Genomic DNA, 23788 nt, shown 5'->3' with positions numbered 1-23788 from the left:
ACCTTTTTAAAATGATGGCGTCTCCTAGTTTAATTGGCGGCAGCATTTCTTTCTAAATGGTCCACAAGACATGCGTGCATTTTAGATCCAATGAGATAACGTGGGGTGATGACGATGCTGATGGTTTTAGAGACTAGGAAGGAAAGAACAGAGGCCTAATCTCAATATGTAAGCACCGCGTTCCCAACTCAAGGTACAGAAAGGGTTTTGCAATAGTTTGAGTAGAGACACCAGGGACACATGCTGACTTTAGCACAATGATTGCATTTATATTTGGAGTAGATGCAATATTTGGATTCGATCTTTGTACAGACCAACAGCTCATTGAGTGAAAGGTGTTCAGTTGTGTCCGTCTCTTTGTGACCCCATGGACTAGGAGGTCATTAGTAGTGAGTATAACAGTAAATATGCAAGAAAGGACTTTGGTAACTGCTTTCTAAAAATTGCTCAGTACTATATTAATATTTAGGGCTTTCCTGGTGGCTCAGATGGTAAAGTGTCTGCTTGCAATATGGGAGACCCGGGTTCGATCCCTGGGTTGGGAAGATCTCCTGCAGAAGGAAATGGCAACCCACTCTAGTATTCTTGCCTGGAAAATGTAATCCAGTGAAGATGAGGGCATTTAGGTGGGTCCTGGTCCCGCATGACTGGTGTCTACAAGAGAAGAGGAGAACAGACTCCGAGACAGACACACCGAGGGAAGAGAATGTGGAGAGACACGTGTGAGAACAGAGGAGAAGCCAGGCAATGTGCCCACGAGCCCAGTAACACTGAGGATCGCTGACAACCACAGAAGCTGGAAGGGGCGGGAAGAACCTTCCCTGCAGATTTCAGAGGGAGCCACGGCCCTGCTGACACCTTGACCTTGGCTTTGGCCTCCAGAACTCTGAGGCAGTACGTGTCAGCCACACCACCGTGTTCCTTTCTTACAGCAGCCCTGGCAAACTAACAGAGGCGGTAAACAGCTTTCTTCACCAGCACAGTGCTCACTTGTGTAGTGGCGATTTTAAACTTTTGAACTCTTCAAGGGCACCGCCAAAAATTTCTGGTATTTGACAGTATCCTGCAAACATGAAATAATAGACAACAGCCGCCCAGACGTTCTCTTTGCCCTCAGATGCCTGCATTCCTTCTTTCTTTTTTAAAATTTTCATTTTGTGTTGGAGGACAGCCGATCAACAACGTCGTGACAGTTTCAGGTGAACAGCGAAGAGACTCAGCCACACACACCATGCATCCGTGCTAAGTGTGCTAAGTCACTGCAGCTGTGTCCAACTCTTTGTGACACTACGGACTGTAGCCCCACCAGGCTCCTCTGTCCACGGGCTTCTCCAGGAAAGAACACTGGAGGGGTTGTCATTTCCTTCTCCAGGGGCTCTTCCCGACCCAGGCATAGCACTCAGGTCTCCTCTGTCTGCAGCACTGGCAGGCAGGTTCTTCACGACTAGCACCACCAGGGGAGCCCACACGTATCCCTTCTCCCCGCAAATGCCCTCCCGCTCAGGCTGCCACGTAACACTGAGCAGAGTTCCCTGCACGATACAGTAGGTCCTTGTTGGTGGTCCATTTTAAATGCAGCAACACGAACACCACGTTCCTTCTCGTCACTAGCTGCACGCTCTCCCGACCCCTGCTCCTCCTCCAGCCTGGCTCCCTGCCCACTTAGGAACAGACAGAGGCAGGTGACAGCAACAGCTGACCGTGGCCTGATTCCACTGCCTGTTTATGCTCAGCCACACACACGTCACTCACTCAGCGATAATTCCTGAACACCTGCCACGTGGCAGGTGAGGCTAGAACATGCGGACACTGCAGTGAACCACGGAGCAAGCTTCTCCCGGGGAACTTGAATCAAGAGAGTAGACTGATGGAGAAAGAGGCGAGAGGCAGCAAGACGAGATGGACGAACAGCTAGCTAGCTAGATAGACAGTGATAGAAATAGCAAATGAGAAAAATGTCAGGGAGTGATAAGTGTCGGGCACAAATGAAATGACATCCACAACAAGGGCCTATTTATAGCACAAGGGATTATCAATAGATTCAATACCATGTGATAACCTGGGCTTCCCTGCTGACGCAGTGTGTAAAGAATTAGCCTGCAATGCAAGAGGTGCAGGAGACGTAGATTTGATCCCTGGGTTGGGAAGATCCCCTGGAGAAGGAAATGGCGACCAACTCCAGCAGTATTGCCTGAAAAAATCCCACAGACAGAGGAGCCTAGTAGGCTACAATCCAAAGGGTCGGTGACGCCATCCAACCACCTCATCCCTTCCTTTGTGAAAACCTATAAGAATCTGAAAAATGTATATGTATATAACTGGATCACTCTATTGTATACCTGAAACTAACACAACCTCGTAAATCAACTATACTTTGATTTTAAAAATTAAAAATAAAATGAAGTGATATGATGTGATATGGTCTTCCAGGTGCTTATTTTACTCTGTAGGGTCAGGAAGGTCACTGGGCCGGGGGTGGGGGTGACTAGAGCTGAGGTCCAGATGAAAGAAACAGTCAGCTGTAGCCACGTGAAGGGTGGGGCCCTCACCCATGGCAGAGGGCCAAAGGTCACCATGTTCTTATTATTGGAGATTAGCTGTCCAGGGCCCTGTCAAAGCCAGAGCTGACCTCGAGGGGCTCATCATCAAAGTCTGAGCTCTGCTCAACACATCTCAGACGGCAGGAGCAGGAACGTGGAACAGACGTTTTGAAAAACCAGCGGTCAATTAGGAGAGACTGGGAAGCTGCTGGAGCTGCTGAGCAGGGGCTCAGTTCTGGGCACGATGGACGTGATGATGGGGAGGCAGGGAGGACAGAGAAAAGCTTCAGTGAATTCGTTCAATGGGCCCTGGGCCGCGGTTTCTCACTCATCAGTTTTGATGAATGCAGACCTACAGTGGACAAAGTATAATTAGCAAGTTCATTAAACTGTGACTAAAAGAGATAAAAAAATGAAGAGATGCCACCCCATAAAGGCTTTGGACATCATGCTCTCCTGAAGCACCAATGACCCAATTACTGCTGGGTCCACCTCTCCCAGGGGTACTTTAATTCCCAGAGGCTCCAACCTGCACAGAAGGGACCCAGTTATTCGACCATGCAGAGGGTGTGGGAGAGGGTCAGCAAAAACAGTGATTTCCACATTAAAAAAAGTTGATAAAGCACAGCTAGATGCCCCCATGTAAATATCACAGGATTTTTGGCTCTGGTCCCCTCCCCAAGCCCAGAGTGGCTGCCTGTGGTCAAGACACAGCAGCTCACAGATCAGAAAATGCTGCATTTTTATCTTTTCAAAACCCCGATGTTTAAGACTAAATAGCTGTAGGCCATCAAAGAAAGAGCACCCAGGAGGTCTGCCGGAGAAAACCACCCACTCAAGCTTCTGCCTCTGTCTTCCTACATGAAGGCCAGAAGATCTTCTGTCTCCAGCCCAGTTCCTTCCACCCTGCTTGGTCCATTTCTTACAACCACTCTGATCCGCAGGTATCTTGGTGTTGGTGGGTGTCCTCCACGGAAGGGCAAGTCCCTGCACACAGAGTTTGGCCCATTTTTGTCTGCTCCACAATGTTTGAACCCTTGCACCCGGTGGGTGCTCAAAGAGCTACTGAATTGCATCCAACAAACTGAATTGAATGTCCAGCCCCTTGGTCTGGCCTTCCTGCAGCTGGAAGGACCAGTTGTTTGGCCCCTGCCAGCCTCTGTTTCCTTCAGGGAAAAACTCCCTCCATCCTTCCCCAAAACCCACCCCCAGGAGTGACCATCGCGCCGGAGGCCTTGACACTGAACCGGGAATCTCCCTGTCTACCCAGGCGGGTCGCTCAGGGGTCTGAGCTCTCGGGTTTGATAACACACTCCGAACAGCTGAACCGCGCAAAGGAGGCAGGGGCCCTGCTCCTCGGCTGGAGGTCGGCCGGAGCCGCCGAGGAGGACGTGGACAGGCACCCAGCAGCTGTTTCGGCAGCTTCGCAACAACGCACAGGTTTCCCAGCAGCCCTGCTGCAGAGTCCCTTTCGTTGCAAAACTGGCGATGCACGCTCAAGGCTGGCTCATGAGAAATTCGCCCCTCAATGCGCGCTTAGGCCAGTTCTACCGAGTACTTTGTAGTTACTTCTACGTATCACTTCCCTTGCCAGATAAAGGGTGTTTGTTTCAAAATCTACTACAAAACTGAGAACTGGCCGGTGCAAATGGCTCTAAATTTAGCAAATATTGTTCACCCAGCCCACGCTGCAATATTTCTCTGCCCACCCTTCTCAAGCCTGCCGGCAGCCGGAAGCCACAGCTGAGCTGGATCGCAGTCCCCCACGCCCAGGCAGGCCTGGCAGGTGTGGCTCCGAGCTCCCCCCCCCCCCCCCCCCCCCCCCCCCGGCGCAGCAGCATTGAGCTGTGGTCCCCATCCCGCCGACCTCGCCAAAGACCTCTACGCCATGCGTGGAGTTGCGGAGAACATTTGCGCATCTGCCATTCACGTTTCAGCCTTCTCTGAAACCCTAACTGGCTGGAAACCCCGGCGCGGGCGGGCGGTGTAGACAGCTCATTCGTCTGGGGATGAGGGGTGTGGAGGACCCTGACAATTGGCCGCCAGTCCAGACCTTGCTCCTGACCTCTCCCCCGCAGGCTGTTGTGACTGCCGATTGCTTTTACTCTTGGTATCATTTTGCTACAGCAAAATGCTGCCCAAGTGCACCTGTTTTGTGCCCAACAGGTTGACTGTGTCTCAAAGTACACACAAGAGCATTGATCAGGCTCAAGTAACGCCAAGAAGAAAAGAGTCAGGGGGTCTTAGGCCTTACGGGCCTCTGGTCATCAGTGAAGGCTTTGAAGCTGGAGGGACTCTTGTTTCCTCCACCCCACGCTGCCCCTTTCAGATGACAGCTCCTCTGCTTTCTGTTCGTCCGATCATTACTTATTTTGGATGTCTTCCCAGATGCTCCAAGGGCAGCCCACGATAGCACACATCCCAAGGGGGCTGGGGCTCTGATCTCTAGGTCGCTGGACACAGGCAGAAAATTCCGTGTGAAGTTAGCCAAGGTCGGCAATTAGCCAACAGCGGGGGCGTCTATTAGAACAAGCCAGGTCCTCCTAACTAGACGCCCCTTTGTTCAGATTCACACTCCAGCCATTTCTTTCAAGGAAGAAGAGAGAGGGCTTGCTTTTCTTGAGCTGATTGAAGTTTTAATTTTAGAAAATGTTAAAGTTAGGTTTTTAGGGAAGCAGGAAACGACACAGGAAGTCCCTGAAGTAACCAGAGGAAGCGGGGTTGAGAGAGGAGGAAGGAAGTGAACGCCAGGAGCACCTGATTGGCCACATCCAGGGCCCAGGACTCCTCCCACGTCCGTCCCTCCCCTCCCTGAGCCTGAGCGGCCTCCCGTGAATTCTTTGCAGTGTTGTTAGACACAGATTTTGCTCGTCTTTCTTCCTTGTGTGTGTTTGTTCATTTCCAGGTAATCTGGTTGCACAGCCCGGTTTAGACCCGTCTTGGTGATTTTCCTTCCCTGTTTATGAAATGTCAATGTTATTATTTTCTTAAGGGCTGGAAAACAATTGTGTAATTCAAGGGGAAAAGGTCTGAGCTATTTAAATATACGGTTCACTTTGAGTATGACTTTGACGTTCATTTTATGTGCCGTATCAATTTATGAACAGTCTATAAGGTTTTTCTGGTAGAGGAAATGTCAACCCATTCCAGTATTCCTGCCTGGAGAATTCCATGGACAGAGGAACCTGGTGGGCTACAGTGCAAGGGGTTACAAAGAGTTGGACACAACTGAGTGACTGACACATACTATAAGGTTTTTATATACATAGAGCATTTTATATTCACAATCCAGTCTCGAAAAGAGAGGGGCCCTATAGCTAATTTGTGTCAAAATCATTTCTATTAGTGGAAAAGGATGCTTAGGAGCCATCGGTATAGACGAGCCTCCAAAGTGCTGCTAAATTTCAACCGCGTGTTGAAAGAATCTGTCTTTCTCTAACCCCCATATGTGTTTGTTTGTGTGGGGTGTTGAAGAGCCATAAAACACTGCTCTGGAGTCAGGAGGGCATTCAGGATGAGAGGTCATGGGCAGCCCACTGTGCCTACACTTCGCGCACAATGAAAAGAATTCCCATACAGCTCTGCTGTTTTAGCAGGACAGGGCCCTGAGGACCAGGTGGCCCTGGACTCTGAGTTCCACCCTCAGCTGCTCCAACCGAGCCAAGGAAGAGCCCACGGTTGGCAGGGGAAGGGGAGGTTTGGAAGCGCTTTTGGCGGAGTCCATTATGTATTATCCCTCCTGCCTTTCGACCTGCCCAGTCACTGTCAGAGCCAGACCCGCCTAACCTTCCCTTAGGGGAGGGAGCCACCGCCCACTGGAGGCTGCAGCTCAGACTCCCTATCCTACAGGCAGGCAGGCACGGCAGGTAGACCGCAGCGGCTTGTGAACCTGTCTGTAACGAGACCTCCCCCTCTATTCCGGTGATGATGTGCCCCTGGGGTAGGTTTCCTGTGGCCCGAATCATCTAGACCATAGGTTTTCATTATTTCTGCACCTTATGCCAGCCTGCATTCGCTCTTCAGTGGCCGTCGGCAGTGATGCTGCCGGGGGAAGTTAGTATCTCAGACCACACTTCGGGGCCTTGTTCACACGAGTCCGGAGGCACCAACACCGCTGTTTCAGTTTCCCTACCAGAAGCCGTCTTGTTTGGAAAAGTGAGAACCTCCTAGGAATGAAAGAGGAAAAACTAAGGATAAGCACTGGGCCAGGGAAATTCTCACAAATGAAAATCATAGAGCGGAAGAGTTTTGCTTTGTTTTAAAATAGAATCACTTGATGCCTAGTTGACATCACAGCCCGGTGTTTGGCAAATACGTGCAAACCTAACCATAACCAGCTCGTAAGCTGTGCTAACTAACCTAAGCATAACCAGCCCTGACGCCAGGCTTGGTCCCGAGCTCTCTCCATGTCTCCCACTGATATGAGGATTTGGTGTCTCCCTCCCCGTCGTTGTGTGTGTCCGGAAAGGCTTGGAAGGAGAGGCCGCGTGCTCTTCTGTCTTTCCTGTCCTGTCGACAGAGAAACCGTCCAGTCAGTCCCTCCCAGATGAGCCTCCGCCGTCTGCATTCTGTCCTTCCTGAGACGTCTGTGCCTTTTGGCAGCAACAGGTGTGTTGACTTCAGCTCAAACACAAAATCCCACTTTGCCTGGAGACCACATTCGTCCCTGGTTGAGCCCACTATGTGGCCCTCGCCCAGAGATGCCTGCCCTCTCTTTGCTCGCTCTGTCCTTCCCCGTCTCTGCAAACGCCTTCTAGAATTTGCCTCCCGCATCACAAAAGGCTGCTTTCACTTCCCTCTCTGCGCACCCCCCGCACCCCTGAAGGGCTCCAGCTTAAATCCATCTCGTGGCCTCCCTGCGGGCTTGGGTGTATAACTCAGTCTCCGGTGATGCGGTTTACAGATGGCATCTGATGTCCTTGAACTCTGAAGGGACAGGAGAGAGGAGCACGTGAAGTAAAGGGTATGCCGAAACCAGCTGATGTGGAGGCGGGGCGTGCAGCCCAGGCAGAAGAAGACAGCATCTCTTCCCATTGAAAGCCAAGTGAACGTGAACCTCCTGCAAGCATTTCAGAATTTATATCTGTAACCGCACATTTATATCCCAGTTACTCAGCACCAGGGGAACCAGGATTCTTGACTGACATGTTTAATATAATAAAGACAACAAAGAAAAAGAATTGCCAAGATACAGATCTCCTCTGGGGGTAGGTTATTTTCTAGGTGGTGATGTAATGAGGTGACGTTTTCCAGGGATGGTTGATATTCGCTGTATCCCCCACCCTACCACCCGACCTTAGTTCTGTGGTCCTTCAATGGATGGGCTTCAGAAGGATCTGGAGGCCTGTGAGAACACAGATCCCTTGGACCTCCCCCAGAATTTCCATTTCAGTGGGTTTGGGGAGGGTCCAGGAACCTGCATTTCTCACAGGGCTACAGATGCAGCTGCCAGCGACCACACTTTGAGAACGGCTGCTTCACTCGCAAGGAGCAGGGCACCGGGGAGCTGAGATTCCCCGCTTTGCCACCGCACTAAACTCCCTCTACAGCCTCTCCTGGGGAAGCCCTTACTTGGATTCCTCTTCATGTGAGTGTTCGAAACTCTAGAATTTAACAAAATGACATTTCAGCCAAGGAAAACGTTGCTCTGACAACATTCTAAATGATCTCAAATAGACCCACCACGTATTTAATTTAGGTTTAACAGGGAAGTTTCACATGTTAATTAAATACCAGCTGATTATGCAAGGCATACCCACTGAGGATTAACTATGTCACAGATGCAGACTTCTGACATAACTGCTAAATCTAGGACTTAACAGGTGATAACAAGCTGTCTCGTTAGAAAGAAATCAAATGGCTATGGAAGAAACCATTCTTATGGGTATTTTTCACTGGTTGACTTGTTGATGCATAGCAACAAACAGACTTGATTTGGGATCAATTTTTTCCAAACTACTGTCCTGTTCCTGCCCTGTTGATTACGTTGTTCACACTGCAATGGGATGGCTCTCGCCCTTCCTTGCACTGACTTATACACACAGATCTTAAAATGAGGCGTGCTCGAACCTAACCTTGACTTCTAGCCTCAGAGCACTGAAGAGCAACAGTTAGAGCGGCACTGAGTCTATTGTCTACTGTGCTTTGTGTGCTGCGTGAGATCGAGGCTGTAACAGCCTTTTTCCAGTTAATGGAATGAGGACTCCGATGGTTTAGGAGGTCGATCGAGACCTCACAGGAAACGAAGGTAAACTTGATAGCCCGACTTCAGAGGTCTTCTGCTTAATCACTAAAGCTCTGTTGAACACTGAACGATTTGGATCTTATAAACTCTCTAACGTATTTTGTTTCCGATTTTTATATGAAGTATAGCAGAACAACTTTATATGGTGTATAACAGAATATGATTTACATTTGCAAATAGAAGAACTGTGGCTCCGTGAAGTGGAAGGATTTGCACAAGGGCACAGAGCAAGTTCACAGAAACCAAAACTCTAACTCTGCTACTAATGCAAAGGCCCCCTCTGTACTCTGTTATTTCCTTTGGGAAACAGATTAATTTGCTTCACTCAGTAATATGTTAAGAATATTTACTAAATGCCCACTATGCCACTACACGCTGATAGAACATATCTGCACGTGATTTTTATGACTGATCAGTTTGATTGGTGAGCTACTGTGAGTGAGTGAAGATGGCCACGTATTTTTGGATACTCCTCCCACTAAGAGAAGGGAACCATTTCTCCTCCCATAGGCTTGAGGCAAGTCTCTGACTGCTTCGACTAATAAGAGTACGGAGAAGATGACATGAGGTCAGGTCTGGGCATAGCTTTGCTTCACAAGGACCGGCAACTAGCACTTTGGTTTCCTAGAGTCCTAAGCCACCATGTAAGGAGTCTGATAATCCTGCCTTAGAGGGTTTATGGGGAAGCCCTGAGATGCGAGGGGAGGAGGAGGGACCTGGTTGAGTCCAGCCTTCCCTCTATCCTTGCTAGGGTGCCAGAGCCCAAGGAGAGCTAGGGCCCTGGAGTTCTTGGCCAGGAGCTCCAAGCCCCAGGATCTTGTCTTAAACCCTCCCAAGCCAGTCTAACTGCCAGCTGAATAATAACAGGTAATCTCATTTGATGCAACATGGAACAGAAGAACCGTAAGGCTGAGCCCTGCTTAAATCCTTCACTTCCCAAATATGAAGTGTAATTTTAAAAAAATTTAATGTTTTCAGTCACTAACTTTTGGGTTAGTTTGTTACGCAGCCACAGGCTATTAGGTGGGGGAGGGAGGAGGAAAAACTTTTAACCTAGAAGCAGTCTGCTGCTATGACAAAAATTACAACATACAGTGCAAGATTTGGGACCTGGTGGTGGGAGAAGGTCTGAAAGGCTTCAAAGGGCCTGTCAGTGAAAAGAAAGAACAGTGAGAACTTTTTACTGGAGACTGCGGAGAAGATGATGTCTGTTATGTAGGGGCACGTTGTCTGACAAAACCATCCCTTGCAGTAACATGGAAAATGAAAGGTATCATATATAAATTCCTGGATTTGGCTGAGGAGCTTTGCTGGCAGCATACAGAACTCTTCTTCTGGCAGGCAATGATGACATTCAAGAAGAAAAAGATGAACCAAGGAGGGAACTATTCATTGTTTCAGCAGAATGTAGAGGAAGTATAAAGGAATCATGGATGGTTAGGTTTGAAAATAAACTCTTATCCTTAGCCTCTCCCAGCAAAAGATTCTCAAAGGGGGAAAAAGATGGCTTCAGGGCAAAGATCAAAGATGTTAGTACAAGATTTTTATTAAGGCCTTAGGAGACCTAAGTTGGCGTTTCATAGATGGTTTCAGACAGACAAATGTCCTAGTAAGGATGTGCAAGGCAGATGTCCTCAAAGATCTCCTCTATCAAAAAAAAAGATGACTTCCAAGAGTCTTAGGGTTGTGTTTCCAGAGCTAAAAATAAAAAAAGGCCGTTGGAACTTCGGGACATCCATGAATGCTGAGGAGAGGGGCCCAGGAGACTCCACCCTTCCAGCTGACCCTTGCAGGTGTCATGCACAGGAGTCCCGCCATCTCACACCATCCAGAGCAGCCCACTTGCCACTTACGGCCAGTAAAAGAGCGTGTGTGAAGCAGAACAATTGCTAAGCCAACATCTACCCAAATTTCTGAGTCACAGAATTGTGAGATACAAGAAAACGGTTGCTGTTTTAAGCCACTAATTTTGAAGGTCACTTGTCATGCATCAAGTGATAATTATGATGACATGAACTTTCACAGAAAATGATAAGCCCTCCAAAAGCCAAACCGTCATTTTCATCTTCACCTTCTATGTGCTCATAACCATAGCTGGCTCCACCAAGCTGTGACCTGCTCCTAACCACCTAATAACCAGATTCAAAAGTTTCTTACACTTTCTGTAGTGACAGACACCACTGACTTCATCCTCCATGAAGCTCCTCGCTCCACTTCCACCACACGTGGAACTTATAATTCTCTCAACTCCACTTCTATAAATAGCAATCTTTTGTCCCTTTCTATTTTCACTTCTACCACCCTAGCTTGAGCTGTCCTCTCTTTTACCTTGCTGGCTCCTCCTGAGGAGTGTAAAGATGGTGCGTGTCATAAGTGGGACCATGAGACTCTGACCACTGTTGGTTGTCCTTTCTCTGAGAGTCAGGGCTCAGAGCCAAAGAAAGCTGGTCATGGAGGGCCCTCCTCTGTTCTCCTGGGCATGCTTTGAGACCTACAGACTGTAGGGTCACCATAGCAGGCCCTCAACCTGCTGGGGCCCATAAACTCAGCCCGTAAGTTCAAATTATGAAAAAAAGAGTAGGAAACTCATTTTGAACTCACATATAAGCCCCAGTGGGCTTCCCTGGCACCTCAGCTGGTAAAGAACATGCCTGCAGTGCAGGAGACTCCAGTTCAATTCCTGGGTTGGGAAGATCCCCTGGAAAAGGGATAGGCGACCCACCCCAGTATTCATGGGCTTCCCTGGTGGCTCAGACAGTAAAAAATCCACCCACGGTGCAGAAGACCTAAGTTCGATCCCTGGGTGGGGGAGATCCCCTGGAGGAGGGCAGGGCAACCCACTCCAGTATTCTTGCCTGGACAATCCCCATGGACAGAGGAGCCTGGTGGGCTACATTCCATGGGGTCACAAGGAGTTGGACACAACTGAGAGACTAAGCTCAACACAGCACAAGCCCCAGCCCATCCAGTTTTTCCAGCAAAGAACAAATTCAACCCTATCTAAATCCTGTGCATCTTTATTAGTTCAGAATTTAGAGGGCAATTCAGAATGTCTGAACATTCCCCAACACTGTCATCCTGAAAGAAAGATCAACAAAAATGTACTTCATGCAAAACATCAGCCCATTGGTCTCTGAGGACAGAACTTGCAGAGCATGCCAACAGTCACTCCCGAGCGACCCCTTAACTTCCTGAGACCAGGACTGGGAGTGGAGACCCCGCCCCCCAAAGTATGCTGTGCTCTGGGCTCGAGTTCACTGGATTTCTCCAGATTCTGGGGACTCAGCTGTGTCCTCCTCCTCCTCCTTTTTCTTCATTCTTCTCTGTGCATGGGGAGAGGTGGCGGAGCGGGGTGGTGGCCTCCCTGGGGTGCACCTATGGCTATCAGAGCTGACACCAGCCCCGGGAAGACGCTGACTGCTTCATCCATCGGGGCTTCGGAAACGAGCCGCAAAGCCTTTGAGGAGGCACATGGCAGCCATATGTTTCCACGGCTACCTGTAAAATCAAGAGAACAGAGAAACAGCCAAACCCACAGAGAAGGAAGGAGCAGCCTCTGAGTGACCGCAGCGCACCGAGCTCCATCTGCCCTCTGCCTGAAGGCTGGCCAGCCTCGGGCAGACGGCTGCATCCACGGCTGCTGATCCCCTCCTCCAGGTGCGCTCCTCAGCCCTGAGCCGGACCCCGAGACCCCTGCCTCCCCCAGGCCTGGCTCTATGCAGCGTCGCTCCCCACGTCTGCCCTGTCGACTGGGTCCTCTCTGCAGCCTAGAAACCTGCCCTGGTGTCTCCCGCCCAGGAAAAAGGACAGGGAAATGCCTGCCTCCTTCTACCTGCCTCCGCCCCACCAACGGGCTCAGGGCACTACCCACAGCCCCCGATTCCTGCTTCCTATCCATGCCATGCAATCTGCACTCGCCCACCCCCTCACTGAAATGATTCTGTCTCCAACCGTCTTTGAAAGGTGACCTGTAGTGGGTCGAACAGTGTATGCTCAGTCCTGTCCGACTCACAACCACATGGACTGTAGCCTGCCAGGCTCCTCCGTCCATAGGCTTTCCCAGGCAAGAATACTGGAGTGGGTTGCCATTTCCTCCTCCAGGGGATCTTCCCAACCCAGGCATGGAACTGGCATTTCCTGTGACCCCTGCATTGGCAGGCAGATTCTCTTACCTCTGAGTCACATGGGAAGCCCTGGGTTGAGCAGTGTTCCCTGAAAAACCTAGGTCCATCTGAAGGGTGTGAATGTGACTGAATTTGGAAATAAGGTCTTGGCAGATGTCATGAAGTTAAGAGGAGGACATTATAGAAGGTTCTAATCCAGAGTAACTGTTGGTTCGTATAAGAGACGGAGAAACACAGGGAGAAGGTCACGTGGCGATGGTGGCAGAGAGTGGACGGATGTGTCTACAAGCCAGGGAACAGCGCAGGACTGATGGCACCGCCAGAAGCTGGAAGAGGCGAGGAGGGGCTCTCCCCTGGGCCTTCAGAAGAAGCATGTCCCTGCTGACACCCTGATCTTGGACTTCTAGCCTCTGAACTGTGAGAGGACAGTCTCTGCTGTCTTCAGCCACCTAGTTTGTGGTGCTTTGTTACAGCAGCTCTGGGAAGGTAATAGATGACCTCTTTCCAGCCCTTATCCTGTTCATCTTTTTTGAAAACTGGCCCTTTTCACAACTTTATCCTCCCTGAAATTCTCTTCATCAGTGACTTTGCAAGGCAGCTCTCTGGTTCTCCTCCCAACTCTCTGATCATCCCTGGACATTTTCAGTGTTGGCTTTCCCCCGCGTTCTGTCCTGACCCCTCTTTTCTTCTCATTTTCTTCTTTCCAGGCATATGCATTTGGCTTCTGTGCACAATGATGACTGGTCTTTATAGCTTTCCTCTCTCCTGAGTTCCAGACCCATATTTCCAAACTTTTCCAGGCATTTCTACCACATACACCTCATATACTACCCATCTGAAATTACACTATTTGCAGATAGTAAATTTATTTCTGAGTCAAAATAATATGAAAATTCAGGGTTGATTTCCTTTGACTGGAAAATTCAGGGTTGATTGATTTGATCTTCTTGCTGTCCAAGAGACTCTCAAGAGTCTTCTCCAGCACCACAGATTGAAAGCATCAATTCTTTGGTGCTCAGACTTCTTTATCAGAGATGAAAATGGCAACCCATCCCGGTATCCTTGCCTGGAAAATCTCATGGACAGAGAAGCCTGATGGGCTGCAGTCCATGGAGTCGCAAAGAGTCGGGCATGACTGAGTGACTAACACAGACACTTCTTTATGGCCCAACTCTCACATCCATACGTGACCACTGGAAAAACCATAGTTCCGACTACATGGACCTTAGTTGGCCAAGTGATGTCTCTGCTATTTAATATGCTGTCTAGGTTTGTTATAGCTTTTCTTCCAAGAAGCAAGCGTCTTTTAATTTCATAGCTGCAGTCACCATCCACAGTGATTTTGGAGCCCAAGAAAATAAAATCTGCCACTGTTTCCACCGTTTCCTCATCTACTTGCCATGAAATGATGGGATCAGAGGCCATGGTTTTAGTTTCCAAATATTGAACTTTAAGCCAGCTTTTTCACTCTCCTCTTTCACCTCCAAGAGGCTCTTTAGTTCCTCTTCACTTTCTGCCATTAGGGTGGTGTCGTCTGCATATCTGAGGTTGATATTTCTCCCAATAATCTTGATTCCAGCTTGAGCTTCATCCAGCTGGAATTCTGCATGATGTACTCTGCATATAAGCTGGCGTGCTGCAGTCCGTGGGGTCGCAGAGTTGGACACGACTGAATGACTGAACAACAACATTTCTGCATATAATTTAAATAAGCAGGGAAGACTGGCCTGGCACCCTAACTCAAAGCAAGAAGCTAAGAATTCAGGGTTTGGGGCTAAATCTGGAAGCCCCTTGAGTCCCAGCCCCCCTGGGATGGTGGTTGGGGCACAGTGGCTGCAAGTGTGTGTGAACTGAAATGTATGAGATCCAGGAGCAAGGCGGCCAGGGGGCCCATGCATGGGCACAGGAGTGGCCTTAACTGCTATGTGAGTGCAGGCCCCAAAGCCATGAAGCCGGCCAGCTTCTGAACAGAGGGCGACCCCAGGTCCTTAGGGATTTTCGTGGACACAAGGGAAAGAAAGGCCTCAAAAGTGAGGTGGTGGAGCACCTTCAGCAACCACCTGAAAAGTGACAGAAACATGACTGCATTTTTTGAGTTGGTAAAGTATGTCACTGGCTACAAATACGTAAATATACGTCATATGAAATTCTACATCTAATGCGTGCCTCGCTTTGGCATCTCATGTCTACCTTTATGGAGGTTTAGTCTAAGCCTCAATTTTAAAGCTCAGTCATAAGATTAACAATTTTTGGCAAAATCTGAAGCTATTATTTTAGCACCGCATGTGTTTTTATGACTTAAGCAAAATCTTCCCCTTTTTCCAGTTTTGAAAGTGTTAGTTGCTCAGTCGTGGCCCACTGTTTGCAACCCCATGGGCTGTAGCCTGCCAGGCTCCTCTGTCCTTGGACTTCTCCAGGCAAGAATGCTGGGGTGGGTAACCATTTCCTTTCCAGGGGACCTACCCGATCCAGGGATCAAACTCTAGTTTCCTGCATTGCAGGCAGATTCTTTACCATCTGAGCCACCAGGGAAGTTTTACTCAGATAAAATTGACAAGTAAAAATGGTATATATTTAAGTTGTACAACATGATGTCTAGATATACATTATGAAATCATCACCAAAATCAAGCTAATTCACATATCCATCCCTCACATAGTTATGTCTGTGTGTGTGTGTGTGTGTGTGGTGCATGAACACTTAAGATGTATGATCACAGCAAATTCCAGGTATGCAGTGTAACATTACTAACTATAGACACTGGTACACTAGACCTCCAGAACTTCTTCATCCTATGTAACTACTCTGTACCCTTGGACAATATCACTCCATTTTCCCCTCCCCCTGCCCCTGGCAGCCACCATCCTGTTTACTATCTAAAGATTCCACATGTAAGTGATCCTTGCAGTAATCGTCTTTCTGGGTCTATTTCACTTAGCATAATGTAGTTCAGGTCCATCCATGTTGTCACAAATGGCAGAGTGTCTTTTTTTACAACTGGATAACATTTGCTTGTTTACACACACACACTCACACTCACTCACACTTTTCTTTACACAGTCACTCTTCACCATTCACTTGGTTCACGTCCATATCATGGCTGTGGTGAATAATACCCCAGTGAATGCGGAAGTACAGAGATCTCTTCAAGATACTGATATTCCCTTCAGCTGTATACCCAGAGGTGGGATTGCTGGATCATGTTAATTTTTTGAGGAAACTTTATACTGGTTTCCATAATGGCTGTGCCATTTTCATCCTTACATTCAAACGGTACACAAGACTTTCCTTTTCTCCACATCCTCGCCAAGACTTATTCTCTTTTGTCTTTTTGATGATAGCCATCCTAACGGATGTGAAGTAACACCTCACTGTGGCTTTGATTTACATTTCCCTGATTAGTGATGTTGAACATCTTTTCATACACCTGGCCATTTGTAGCTCTTCTTTCGAGAAATGTCTGTCTGGGTCCTTTAGCCACTTTTTAATTGGGTAGGTTTTTTGCTAATGAGTGTTTGAGTTTCTGATATTAATATACTCTGGATATTAGGAACTCAAACGACTCAGATGTACGGTTCTTTCTCTCACCCCACAGGTTGTCTCCTCACTCTGCTGATTTTTTGCTCTGCTGTGCACAGCTTTGTAGTTTTACACAACCCCTCTTGTCTATTTTTACTTTAGGATCATCCAGAAATAAATCCACACATTTACAAGTCAACCAATCTTCAGTAACAATGACAAGAAAACACAAAGAAAAGGAGAGGTTCTTCAATAAACGATCCTTTATTGAATGCTTCCAGTGTGAATAGCTGCATGCAGAAGAATGAAATCCGGCCCTTATCTCACACGATATACATGAATCAACTCAAAATGGATTAAAGACATAAATGGAAGACTGGAAACTATAAAACTGCTAGAAGAAAACATGGGAAAGCTTCTTGACAATCATGGACAATAATTCTGGGGGACATATCTATTTCAATGTATTTGCTATTTAGGTTTTGATATATATTTTATGTATTTGACATGATTAAGACAAAAAAATAAAAATGGCCCAAGCAGAAACTGGTTGGCATGCATTGAGTGAGTCCTACATGTCACTCTTAGCAGGGATCTTGCCAGTGCACAAAAGACCCATGGTCTGAGAAATACACATGCATTTAAAAACCAGTGGGGCCCAAGAGTGGACCACAGCTCCATTTCTGAAACTCCAACATGTATGATCACAGCAAATATCATAACCAACCCAATTTATTGTTGGTGGTGGATCAGACACTAAGTCATGTCTGACTCTGCAACCCCATGGACCGTACCCTGCCACGTTCCTCTGTCCATGGGCTTTCCCAGGCAAGAATGCCATTTCCTTCTCCAGTCCACTTTATTTGGGGTCAGCAAACCAACACAGTAGTGGGGATTTGTAGTCCTAGTTTTTCATTAAGAAACAGGTACCACAATTCATTGTCAGAGGATATATTTATTTAGAAGGGCCTGTGTACAAGATGTTTAACTGGTATAAAATGTTATTTGAGAGCACATGGGTATATTTTGAATGCAACAAAAATACTAACACTTAAGCTTTTCAGTGAAAGTATCAAGTTAAAAGAAAAAAAAACTGTCCTAAGTATCAAATCAAACAAGTTAAGTTTGTCTTTATTCTGCTTAGAAATATTACCATTACCTCCTGAAGGTTGAAGCTGAGATCACACCAAACGTGGCTTTAAGAGTCTTTGTTAACATTATATGTTTGGTTTTTCAGTAGATTTTCTTTTCTAAAGATTTCTCAATACAGATAGGAGGGAAAAGAAAAGAGAAAATATAATCTGTGATTTGAAAACTGAAATGGGACCATGAAAGGAAAACTAGATGCTTGCCTCTTAGTGGTGAGATGTAAGATGCAAAACTGTCTCTGGTCTTCTATTTGGCCGGAGTCATTCTGTAAACCTCCGAATATGTCAGCCTGGCGTGCACTCAACCACTGCCTACATGTGAGGTGGGATGGCTCTGATTCCAGGCGGGTCTGGAGCCTGGAGTCACCACAAGTAGACCCTCTACTGGAGAACTGGTGAGAGAAGATCAGGATGAGCTCTTCTCACCCCTTCTCACCAAGACCCGCCTGGACCTGGCGCCCACCCTCCGTGATGCTCCCTGCACATTCCCTGCAGAACCACTACCAGCCCACTGGGCACCTTTGTGAAAATTAGAAGACATCCTTTCCTTCAAGTGGACGCAGCCCAGGGCCCAGGTAGAGAGAGGGCAGACATCAGCCCAACCAGCTAACATAACCACCATCTGCACCCTCTAAGAGGAGCCATGATCCCACTGCCCACGCGGGATTCCATCCACCACAGAAGCCCTTCCCACCTCCCTGCTCCACCACCAAATTCTCAGGCCACTTAGTTCAACTAACAATGCAACGCTGCAATTATTTGTTGGTGAGTCTGTTTCCCCGGATAAACTCTGAGCATTTTATGATACATTTAATAGGTAGAATAAATTATTTGATTGACATTTTATGGAATTGAATACAGCTTTTCATTTTAAAGGACAGATTACACCAGGTTCAACTGTTATTTTATTTCCAGGGAAACCCTTCGGGCTTTCTGAGCAATTTAACGTTTTCCCAGCAGACTTACCCAAATATGAAAATAGCCGCTGTCTAGAAGAGAGCACTCACCCCAGCGATCGGGTATGTGACTCTCATGTAGATGGAGCTCTAGTTCTCATGACAAATGGTAATATTTATTAAATGCCCGCTGCGTGTCAGGCTACAAAGACAACCAAACACCTGCCCCACACAGTGAGGACGGGAGGTGCCGAGAGGCTAAGGCCTGCCCCCAGACCCCCACCCTTCCAGGCAACACAGAGCAGTGAGTGACCCCCCAAACTCTTCCACGACTCACTGAGGAAACACTCCTTTCTGCTCCCCTCAGGCAAGACTGTAGCCATCCTTCCAGAACCCTCTCTGGATGCATTTTAGGCCTTCCTGTTTGAAATTCCGCTGTCTGGATGGATACCAGATTAACCCCGTTTACGAGCTGAGGACCTCTCGATTATTCCAGTTTGTTCCCTCCTGAGCTTCCATCACACTCAGAAGTGCTGCCCTTCCCGTGGCCTTTCATCTGGAGCGGTCTCAGTGCCTCATGAATTGGTGTGAACTTTCTTTCATAACAAGCCTGTCTGGGGGCAGCCGAGTCCCACCCTGTAACAGTGGGATAAAAAAGGTGCATGATCTGTTTCCTCTTGGCTCCTGCTGCCAAGAACGCATTTCCCAGGCCCTGCGCTAGGTTCCCATCCAGAAACCACAGCAGACTTTGTGAAGGCTGGATGTGAGAACTCCACAAGCAACCTGTTGCCACAGGAAGAAAACCAGGCCTTTGATTCATTCATCAGGGCTGCTCCGCCCTCCCTGGGTTGGGGGGTGTGGGGGCGGGGCTGTGCACTTGGATGGGTCTCTTAAGCTCCCCACTCATGGCCTGGGGCATGTTCTGCCACAAAGAGAGAGGCATGTGGGGTTCCTCCAGCTTTCTTCAGTTCCCCACTCTGTGCCACCAGTTCTGAAAAGGAAAATAAGGAACTTTCTTTCTCAGTCGCCCTAAGAACACAAGCTTCAGTGCTTCTCGCGAGCCATCCCACCCTCTCCTTTTGCCAGTGTGGCCGACTCACACTGCCGTATGACCAGAGCCATCGCGATATTGTAATTATCCTTCAACTAAATAAATAAATTGGAAAAAAAAAAAAGGACACAAGTTTGATCTATCTCTGAAATACTAGCAGCCCTCAAAACAAATGGAAACATTTTTGTACACAGTGATTTGAATAGAAAATTTTAAGAGTGAGCCCAAGTGTACAGAGAGCCTATTATCAATTCCTTCCTCTGAGATCTCCTCTGCTTTTCAAACTTTTGAGGAAGTCATTTTGGAAGATCATTTCGGGCTTCCTCAGTGGCTCAGCGGGTAAAGAATCTGCCTGCAATGCTGGAGACATGGGTTCGATCTCTAGGTCAGGAAAATCCCCTGGAGGAGGAAATGGCCACCCACTCCAGAATTCTTGCCTGAAAAATCCCATGGACAGAGGAACCTGGCACGCTACAGTGCATGGGGTCGCAAAGAGTCAGACCCGTTGAGGACTGAGCATACACGTCTCTCTAATGACTTTTAAGGCACAGGTTAGCCTTAGGAAAGGTTGAATTAGGCCTTAGAAATCACAAGGACTGAACTAAAAACTCCTCCCTTTGGCTGTTCAACTTATCCTATGTGAACGTATCTATGTGCAGGGTAAACAGAGAATAGGTGAGATTTGATTTCTTGTACTTTGTGAGAAAAGCCCTGAATTCAAAATAGAAGTTCCCCAACACCATCTTCTCCATCAAACTCCAATTAGTTTGCTTGGAAGTCCTCCCATGGGAGCACTTCCTGCAAAGACGGTGGTTTCCAGAAGGACCACACGGGGCAGCCCCACGGTGAACACGCAGGTTGCGGTCAATGGCAGGCATCATGCCGGGACCAGACCTGACCTCCTCTGCTCCGAGGTGGAGGCTTAACACTCAGGTTCACAGCAAAGGCCCCGACAAAGCGGCCAAGTATACAGACACCTCCTCCCACCACCCTGAGCCCAGGACACAGCCTCGCTCTGGAGCGTGATCAAAGTAGAGTGCTCTCAACACTCCTCCTCCCCTGCCCGCCCGCCTTCTGAACACCGTCATGATGCCACCTGCTACTTCCCAGAACAGAACAACCAAGCTTGGTGCACATAAATAGGCTCTGAGTTTTACCCGAGTCACTTCCCAGAGGTCACTTTTGCTTGCGTCTTTATTTGTCAAAAGGGAAAAAGGACAGAACCGAGAGAGGGCATTAGAACATTGCCCTGATGATATTTCACTTAACTGAGGGCCTGGGTGGTGTGAAGGAAACTTCCTCTGAGCCAGTTATTCCTGTAAACACACGATAATCCCTGGTAACTGTGGATGTGTATGAGTGCAAGTGTGAATTACTAATAAGTGATTGCGCCCAGTTAACACACACACACACACTCACCCATGCTCTCTGAAACTTGTAGATATGCAGCATATTTTAATTCAGGAGGAAACGATTCAACCATTGCACTTAAAGGGGAGAACTCTTTAATCGTTCCTGCGACCATCACCAGCTTGTTACTGTAATCCTAATGACTCGAGCCCTGTTGTCTCCCCTGTTTAAAAGCACTTATCAACACTCCAGGAAGGAAAGCAAATGTTCTGACCACCAAAGCACGAGGGTAATCCCTTTCAACTCGGCCCAAGAAAATGTTAATCCTTTGTATCCACTAATGGGTACTACTGGGCTGGTATCTCTCTCTACCGATGAGAGATATGAAGCTGGCCACTACCCTGCCACTGCTCCCCGCCCGCTGCCAGGAGGGGATGGAATTACCTACGATGCAAAGAAGCGTGTTCCCAGTGCTGGACGCCCTGGGCTGCAGCCCCGAAGAGGGAGCATTTGTTCCACCTGCATGGCCTCAGGGCCAGACCCAAGGGGGGAGGGGGAGGAGTCTCACCACAGCCCCGAGGGAGGGCAGAGGGGATCCAAGGAGGCAGGGGCTTCAGAGCGGGGAGCCTGAGGTGGCTGCAGGAGCACGAGGGAGGGGTCCTGGCGTGTCTCCGTCAGGGCCAGCCAGGGGAGCACGACCAGCGCGAGAAGCCCACGAGCAGAGGCTGAGGGCAAGAAAGAGAAGACCACGGCAGGACGGGCTTCCCCGGCACAGACGGGCAGAACCTCCGCGCTCTCTCTGGGGAAGCCTCAGCCCTGTTTAGGGGAGGAGGAAATGGCAAGCCACTCCAGTGTTCTCGCTGGAGAATCCCAGGGACAGAGGAGCCTGGAGGGCTGCTGTCCATAGGGTAGCACAGAGTCGGACACGACTGAAGCGACTTGGCATGCATGCATGCATTGGAGAAGGAAATGGCCACCCACTCCAGTGTTCTTGCCTGGAGAATTCCAGGGACAGAGGAGCCTGGTGGGCTGCTTATCCATAGGGTAGCACAGAGTCGGACACGACTGAAGCGACTTAGCAGCAGCCCTGTTGGTAAACCAGCTGATGAAGTCAGGCTCACAGATGACCCAAGATCATCTCCCCACTTCAAGCCAACTGAGTAAAGGCCTTAGTGGTGGTTGTTCAGTCGCAGAGTCACGTCCAACTCTTTGCAATCCCAAGGACTGTAGCTGGCCAGGCTGCCCTGTCCTTCACTGTCCTGGATTTCGCTCAGATTCACGTCCACTGGGTTGGAGACAGGACTAAAGCATCTCATGAGCCACCATCCCTTCAGTAACTCCTTCCCAGTCCTGTCACGGCCACACCCAGATGAGGGTTTGAGTGACCACAGCCTCACCAAGCTACCACGGCACCACGTGGCGTTACCACTGGTCGTGTCATCCAGAGACCAAGGCAGAGCCCGCCCGGGTCTGAACCCTAGGACTCCGTCCCTCACGGCTCCTGCTGTGTCCTCAGGCAGCTCACCCCACGGCTCAGTGCCTCGGTTTCCCCACTATAACATGATGATGGCGTGATTTATAGATGTGTTATAAGGATTAAATTAGTCAACATGTGTCAAGTGCTTAAAACAATTTCGAAACTAACCAGCATTCACTAACTGCAATCTATTGTTATGATGTTGTTACTATTATTTAAGGAGTATCTGTGTGAGTGTGCAGGTGGCGAACCTGCCGAAAGCGACTTTGGCAAGTTGGCTGCAGAACCAGGATTAGAATTTGAAGGTCCAAGGATCCAATCCTTTGGTAGCTATTTATTTAGCATCTGTTGTGCTTGGCAGTGCATGGGTTTAAAGAAATGTGAATAAAATTCATTCCTTGTTGAAATTACATTCTAGCTGGAAATCTGAGGTAGACAGACAGGGGCCAACAATACGTCCACATAGAGGAGGAAGGGGATGGAAGATGGAACTTGGGAAGTCCGAATGGAAAGAGATCGCTTCCCCTCGGGGCAGTCTGGAGAGAGGCCCTGGGAGGGGGGGTTTCTGTCCTGGGGCTTAAAGAATGGGCTGGACCAGAGAGGTAGAGAGGAAAGCAAAGGGAGGAAACGATAGCAGGGGCCAAGTGGGCAAAGAAGGCACCAAGGCCAGGGACTCGATGACGGCACTTGGCCACCAAGAAAGGACCCAGAACTCAAGCCTTTGACTCCAAGTGCCAGGTGGAGCTGGTGGTAGAGAACCCACTTGCCAGCGCAGGAGACATAAGCAACGTGTGTTTGATTCCTGGGTTGGGACGGTCCCCTGGAGAAGGAAATACTGGAGGGGCAACCCGCTCCAATATTCTTGCCTGGAGAATCCCAAGGACAGAAGAACGTGGTGGCCTATAGTCCATGGGGTCACAAAGAGTCGGACACGACTGAAGCGACTTGGCACACTTCCACACTAGATAGCCGTTGCTTCACTTAGGAAAGAATTAAGTTACCATCTTCAGCATAGAAACCCCAAAGCATAGTCTCACGAGCTTGATACCACATCCAGAGATTAAAACACCTCTGCTCATGATTTTTCCTTTCAGGAAGTTAGGTTTCTCCTGGTATTTCTCCAGTTCCAGGCTTTCACTGAAGCAACAGATACAGCAGCCAATGCCCTATATTTAAAAAAAAAAAAAAATAGCTTCGCCAGTCTGGCACAGCTGAAGGGATCTTATTTTACAAAATCTATAATCAGAAAACACTGGTTTTGTCTTTTGTACTAGAGCTGTGATGGAATTAAAGGATTCAAGATTGCAAAACCTTCATGAATAATTTAGAGCCCTCAATCCTAGCAAACTTTCCATGTGCCAATATCAGGCGCTGACATTTGAAGAAGATTTAATGGTGCTGAGCACACCTTAACTCAGGATCATTTCACCCACACACAG

Source organism: Ovis canadensis, chromosome 8 (assembly GCF_042477335.2).
Source record: "Ovis canadensis isolate MfBH-ARS-UI-01 breed Bighorn chromosome 8, ARS-UI_OviCan_v2, whole genome shotgun sequence".
Lineage (NCBI taxonomy): Eukaryota > Metazoa > Chordata > Mammalia > Artiodactyla > Bovidae > Ovis > Ovis canadensis.
The sequence above is the reverse complement of the archived record's forward strand: the minus strand, read 5'-3'. Positions refer to the sequence as shown.